Source organism: Tamandua tetradactyla, chromosome 3, assembly GCF_023851605.1.
Source record: "Tamandua tetradactyla isolate mTamTet1 chromosome 3, mTamTet1.pri, whole genome shotgun sequence".
NCBI lineage: Eukaryota > Metazoa > Chordata > Mammalia > Pilosa > Myrmecophagidae > Tamandua > Tamandua tetradactyla.
In genome coordinates, this window is record NC_135329.1 from 187,973,563 (window position 1) to 187,980,228 (window position 6,666).

Here is a 6,666-nt window from a genome sequence, read left to right on the forward strand (position 1 = left end):
GAAAACATTGCAGGCCTTTGAAACTCAATTTTCTTCTCTATAAGGGGGAAAGTTAAACAGCTGATTTGGAGGTTTATTCTTGTTTACACATTCTACAATGTCTATAGTTTACTTTCATTTGAATTTTGGAAATTTTTCATTCTTAAATTGCTCTTAAAAATGTATTTGCTATATTGTGACTTGGTCTACAGTATATATATTACATTGTCAGCTAAGCATTCTAGTCAATTATATTGAAATACTTCATCTCTGAAAAACACCGCACAGATAATACACTACAAGAATGTATAGAGTATGTCAGAATGTTCAAATACAAGAACATTATTCAATTGACTAAGCTCTGTTAACTTATTCCTTCCAGGTTGCATTCCTCCAGTAAAAATTAAGCCTCTTCTTTGTGGGAGGCACTAAGAGCACCCTAAAAATTCTAAAACAGTTTGAGCTTACTATGTCTTGTGCCAGAATATAAACTCCAGGCGGGCAAGGATCTTTGTTTTGTTCAGTGGTGATGCCTTTTGACTATGCTTTAGTGACTTATTCCTTAAATAAGTGCTATGAACCATCACCATTAGTCTTTTTGCTTCTGAAAGTATTGGGAATGGCTCAATATCACATCAGAAGCTTCAAGGTACTTGGCAATTTCCAGCACCCAGAGTCCTTCACCGTGGCTGCTTTTCACACACTTAAAATTGCTGGCGATTTATCTCTTTCTCCTTCTCTTCTTAACTTTATCCACTAAATCACCATTTTTCATTAGTGGATGGTTCCTAATGTTTGGAGGGTCATAAATCTTTTTGAGTATCTGGTTAAAATTTAAGACAATCTCTCCAGAAAACAGATATATTCACAAATACACACACATGAATTTCACATTGAGTTCAAGGGTTTCACGATGGCCCCTGGAACTATGATTAAAAAGTTCCAATGCAAAAGTGTGGCATCATATACATAAAAACACACACAAAAAGAAAGAGTTTTGCACATACATACAAACACATCTACAGCATGTCATTTACTTTCATCACATTTCACCAAATTTCTATTGCTTGAGTAATATAATAAAAACTACTCCTCTATTTCTTGAGTATATAATAAAAACTCCCCCTTAAAGGAAGTAAAATCACTCAACCCATATTTCAACCTGGATATTAAAATAGGTTGACAGTAGTAACTGTTAACATATACTGTTAACATTTACATTCACAGTTTCTCTGGTTGATGTGAGATGTATTTCTAGTTGTTCATGTATGAAAATGTTGTTTTCTGTTGTACCGAACCAAATTAGCTTGACGATAGTTACTTCAAAACGCCTTTGTCAGGTATCTGTAAATGTTTCTCTTGTGATTCTAGATTGATACCGCATCTGAAATTCTTGATAACAATGGCATAGTTACAACATAATGAGGCACTCCTGTTGGTTCAGTTAATGTGTCTAAATGTTTTTCCAGAGTAATTTTCTCCCTTGTTCCCATGTTTACCCCTCCGCACCCAGTACTGATAGAGTGCAAGTCTTTTACTTAATTCCTCCTTCTTTTTCCCTATTTATTCTATTCTCTTCATTACTTTTTTCTTTTCTCCTTCCCTGCCTTCCATGCCCCTATCCCTTTTATATCTATTTTTTCTTTTATATGTATTTGTCTCACTTCTCAGCTTCTACTATTATGTCTTTTGTGTCTATTTTCAAAACAGTAAGAAATTTTGTGATTCACATATATATAAATATATGTATATATCCATTATATATGTGTGTGTATACACATATGTACATATATGTGTATATATACATGTATGTGTGTGTCTGTCTCCCCCTAGTAGAATCCCAACCATTTTAAGACCATCTTAATTAGCAAAGTGATATTTCAGTCATGAAGACACACTGTTATGTTACCAGGACAACTGCAAATATGATCAAGCTCAAATCCTTTGCCATGGAACACTACTCGTGTTGTCATGACAACCTGTAAGACTTGGTTTAAATGTCATTTCTATATGGAAGATCTGTATATCTTGTGGTTAAAATCAGAAACATTTGATAAATTTCTATAAATTTTCACACTTCAGATTCATTTCAAGCTTCCTAACTAAAAGGCATCTAATTTGATAGCAGTTTAAAAGATGAGAACTTTACTGTGCTACTGAAAAAAATTAAATGGTTGATATGGAAGATAAATGGCAATGGAAGTTATGCTGTACTAGTGATATTTTAAAAGCTATTGCAGCTTGTGGATTGCTTTTCCCTGATTAGTATTTGAAGTTTGAATGTATAATGATGAGCTCTGTGGGCCCTTAATATAGGGTTAGTAGTGGAATAAGTCCTGAATTAGCAGTATTTATTTCTTAAATATATCTAATAATCCTTCAATTTGAATTTGCAATACAAAAAGAAAGCAGTATCTATTAATAAAAGGAGGCTTTGATATGGATGAAACTTTATTGATGTTCTGCTGATTATATCTCTCTTCCCAAAAGTTCAATGGATGGCCTCTTTGACTCAGAAGGCAAACTCTCTCTTTTTTCTTTACTCAAATCTCTATTCTGATATCTACATTGGATGGATATTGAATTACTAACAGAGTAAAAATAGTGTGTGTGCATATATATAAAATATATATCTATATCTGTCTATCCATAGATACTCTTTTACTTCTGCTGGTAACTTTGTTTCACTTTAAAGACAAGATCAAAATCAAAACCTCTGAACTTACAGTTTTTAACTTGAAAGAATCAAAGGATGGCTGTAATTTAAAATACTATCTAACAATAAAGCAAATATTCTTTTTTATTTTGTGTGCTGTATGATGGGGGCCACATTCATTCTTTTTCCATGAGAGTATCCCATTATTGCAGCACCATTTGTTAAATTTTTTATTTGTTTTTCTTTCTTTCTTTGCTTGTTTGTTTTTCGGGAAGTTCATGGGCTGGGAATCAAACCCCAGTCTCCCATGGCAGATGAGAATTCTATCAATGAACAACTCTTGCACCCCCCAAATATTCTTTTGAGTACTAATGGATGATTTTGAAACAGGATAAAGCATAAACATCTTTTTGTTGTTGTGGTTTTTAATTTGAAGTTTCCATTGAAATCAATTACAAATATTTACTCTGAAAGATGTTATTATGAAAGGTACATGCACAAATATTGATACTGACTGTTCAAAATTAAATTTTTAGAATACCTGGAAAATGGGTTTTACTTGTGGGCAGATTTATAATATTTAATAACAATGACTTTTTAAAGACTTAGAAGGTGACCGTTTTAATATAAATTAGCTTTAAAATCTTCTTCCTTTAGTGTTTTCAATTGTCACATGGCCATAAGCAAATAACCAAATCATTTCAAATGATCACTAACATTTTGGCAAAAATTCCCATTTGTCAGTACTTTTAATGAGGTGTACATCAAATTATAGTAAAAACACACCTATAAACAAGATACACTCTATTTTCCTTTATAGCACAACTGCATTATAGTAAACCAAGTTTAGATTCAACCATCAAGTGTGGTTCTCTCATTACTTCACTTTGCGATGGATCATTAAGGATATCTTCAAATCCAATAGTCTCATCATTACCCCCCAAATATCCAGCCAAAGGTTTGAGCCTGCTGCATTGCTTTGAATTCCATCTGTAATTTTAGTGGAGCAAACAGAACCTGGGTGTTTCTCAGTGTGGAAAAATCCATTTTATCTTGGTTGAGCTGGAAATTCTTTCTGATCATTCAAGAGGACGTCTGGGCAAATGGTCATTTTTCACACAAGGAAAACCTTCCTGAAGAAGATCTTGACTTGCAAAAGGGTCATTTGCTGAAAGGTTAGTAACTGGAATACTGTCCTTTATCTGAGATCCAAGTCCTCTGGCATTCATCTTCAGCCCGCCGTATGCATCGTTTCTCAGCCCCGATCCCAAAATAGTATTCTTAATCTTTCCTGTTCAAAATAATCTCCTCTTTTTTATCATCTCTAGAATGTATTATATTTCACAACTCTTAACAACTAATTCTGATATGACTTTCAAGTCTTCCCTTTCTCTTCTATTTCATAAATCTGAAATGGATTTCATTTATGATTTATTTGAATTATCGCTTTGCCAATGGTGAGGAAGAATTAGGATTTGAATAATATTCATGGGTCTTTAATGTCAGATTCCACTTTGTGCTCTTGGGATCTGAAATATATGTTTTCAGAGCAGGGTTTCTGACAAATTCATTGATAGTTTCATAGCATTCAAAAACACCCCTGAAATTCTTTGCAAAATATTAAGTTACATGTTCAATTGTGTATTTCTACTGGAAATAGAGCTGCTTCTACTGGGAATAGAGTTTATAACAGACAACTCATTAACACATGGCTATGACCAAACAGGATCAAAACCAGTACCTTAGGGTATACTATGGTATTGCAAAGTGTTCATGGCAGAGTGAAAAAAGCTGATTTTGAGTCAGAAGAGATAGGTTTAACCTAAGTTTTCACTATTAGAGAAACACATACGAAAAATGCACAAGAATGATGTACTTTACTGAAATTTTCAGAATATGCTATTGACTGATAGTCTGGAAAACAGTAAAATCTACCTCAGTAATTAAAAACCAAATGCAGGCAAAATCATTAACAGTAATTAAATGTAGAGTCTCTCTTTCATGAAAACTAATTTCATAATATTTAATATTCCTCTAACAATTGTAAAAGATCAGCATTGTCTCCAAGAGACAAAAATAGGAAGAAAAATGAAATAAGTTCTAAGAAAAAAGAGAAGTGGTTAGTATAGTATGTATAACAAGTATTTGGGTAAGTCCCTAGGTTATAAATTCTTTCAAGCGGAAAATTTTAGCAAACATGTTTATAATTCCAATGTGTGATGTGTGGATTGGATTTAACAGATTCTCAATAAATCAATAGACATATTCCCTAAGGGATTTTCCAAATCAAATTAGGTCTCGCTTCAGCAGCACATATACTAAAATTGGAAAGATACAGAGAAAATTGGCATGGCCCCTGTACAAGGATGGCACACAAATTCATGAAATATTCCACATTTGTAAATTTTCAATAAAAGTAGAAACATTCATATTTTAAAGAAAATCAGATTAGATGTTCTCTCCCTAAACTTGAACAACTTCTCTATTTCATGCAAAGAACAATTTCCCTTCCGGTAAATATAGAGCTAAGTTTTAGGTAGAGAAAACAAAAGCAATTGAAAACTTTGTAACAAATAACTACAATGATATCATAAACCGATATCAAAGCAAATAATATGCCTTTAATCTAGTGATGTCTCAGTAGATAACTTGGACATGGGAGAACAATACATTACCTAATGGGCAAAAAGAAATGCTCAAGTAAATGAGAAATCAAGAAAAACAAGGTTAAGGCAATATTACTTACATTGCATAACACAAATACCCTCTAAAAGTTTTATTTACTAGCGGGTTAAACTAATATTTAATGTCCTTAATTTAGCATTGTATTTAGAACTCTACCCAAATAAGTTGGTTTGGGAGGAAACATACTTTGTCTCAAGTCACCTGGATTATGGTTTCCTGTCTGATATGTAGGGGTTTCAAGCAGTAAAACAAGTCAATGACTAAAATTATTTGGAGCTGGAGGTGGGAGGTGAAGATAGCTCCCCAAACACCTTTCAAACCTTCACTACAAGCATTTATCTGTCTCTAAAATTTATTTTGCTGCTTCTATGTATTTAGCATTGCATTATATCCCTTCCTGGGGATATGAACAATTGCCAGAACATGTCACAAAAGCCAGTTGGAGGCAGGGTTGGTGCTAGAAGATAAACTGCAGAGCAGACAGCAGTGTTTACTGACTAGGGTGAGACAAGGATACTGACCTCGCAGTCGTCAGCACATAGAAGGCAGTTGACTCAGGGGCTGAGTCAGACGAAATAACGCTCAGTCTGAAAAGTGCTGAAGAGGAGTTAAGAACTGGGAAAGCCATGATGATGGTGCCAGATTGTTCCAGCTCAGGCATGACAATTCATGCTAGCTTGGAGTGAGAAAGATAAATACTTGGTCGAATGAGCTGCAGTTGAGAATATCAGAGCAGAGCAGGCCAGAGGGATAAGAGAAGGCAGTGAGTGGATCAGGAGCCAGGGCAGGAGTAAGCAGAGGAGCTACATTTTTGTAGCAAGGCTTGAGGTTAACTAATATGCAGTACAATATTTTTAATGGGAAGTAACCATATACAATGGAAGCCCCCCCGTCTCAAAGGAACTACTTCATAAAATGAGCAGGACTTTTAGACCATCCTGCGGTCAATTTGTAAGTCACTGCTTGCTGTCCTCATGAAACTAGTAACTAGTTCCGGAGACAGCATATATATATATATATAAATATATAAATTCAAATTTTAAAATGATATTGTGCACATACTACATATAAGACATCATTTTAACTTTGTAGAGGATACAAGGATGAGACTAACATGGTAACTATACTTAAAGTTTTTACAGTTCAATATAAAGGTAAATATGAAGACTGAGCTTCATAGTGTAATAGAACAAGTGCTAGATACGGGGAGAGAAATGTGAGGCCAGGTCTACAACCATAGAACTGGGACCGGTTAGGAAACCACGGTGGCACTTAGTTTGCAACTGTGAACAGTCCTCTAACAGAGGGTTAATCATTTCAAGCCAATGTTTCCTTCTGGGAAAGAA

At 34.2% G+C, this 6,666-nt stretch overlaps 1 non-coding gene across 1 annotated transcript; it reads left to right on the forward strand.

The window, feature by feature from the left end:
• Positions 1-4,933: 4,933 nt before the first annotated feature.
• LOC143678462 (U6 spliceosomal RNA) lies at positions 4,934-5,036 on the forward strand. The gene has a single exon (XR_013173271.1). It is a non-coding gene; the product is annotated as a U6 spliceosomal RNA (small nuclear RNA).
• Positions 5,037-6,666: the final 1,630 nt, after the last annotated feature.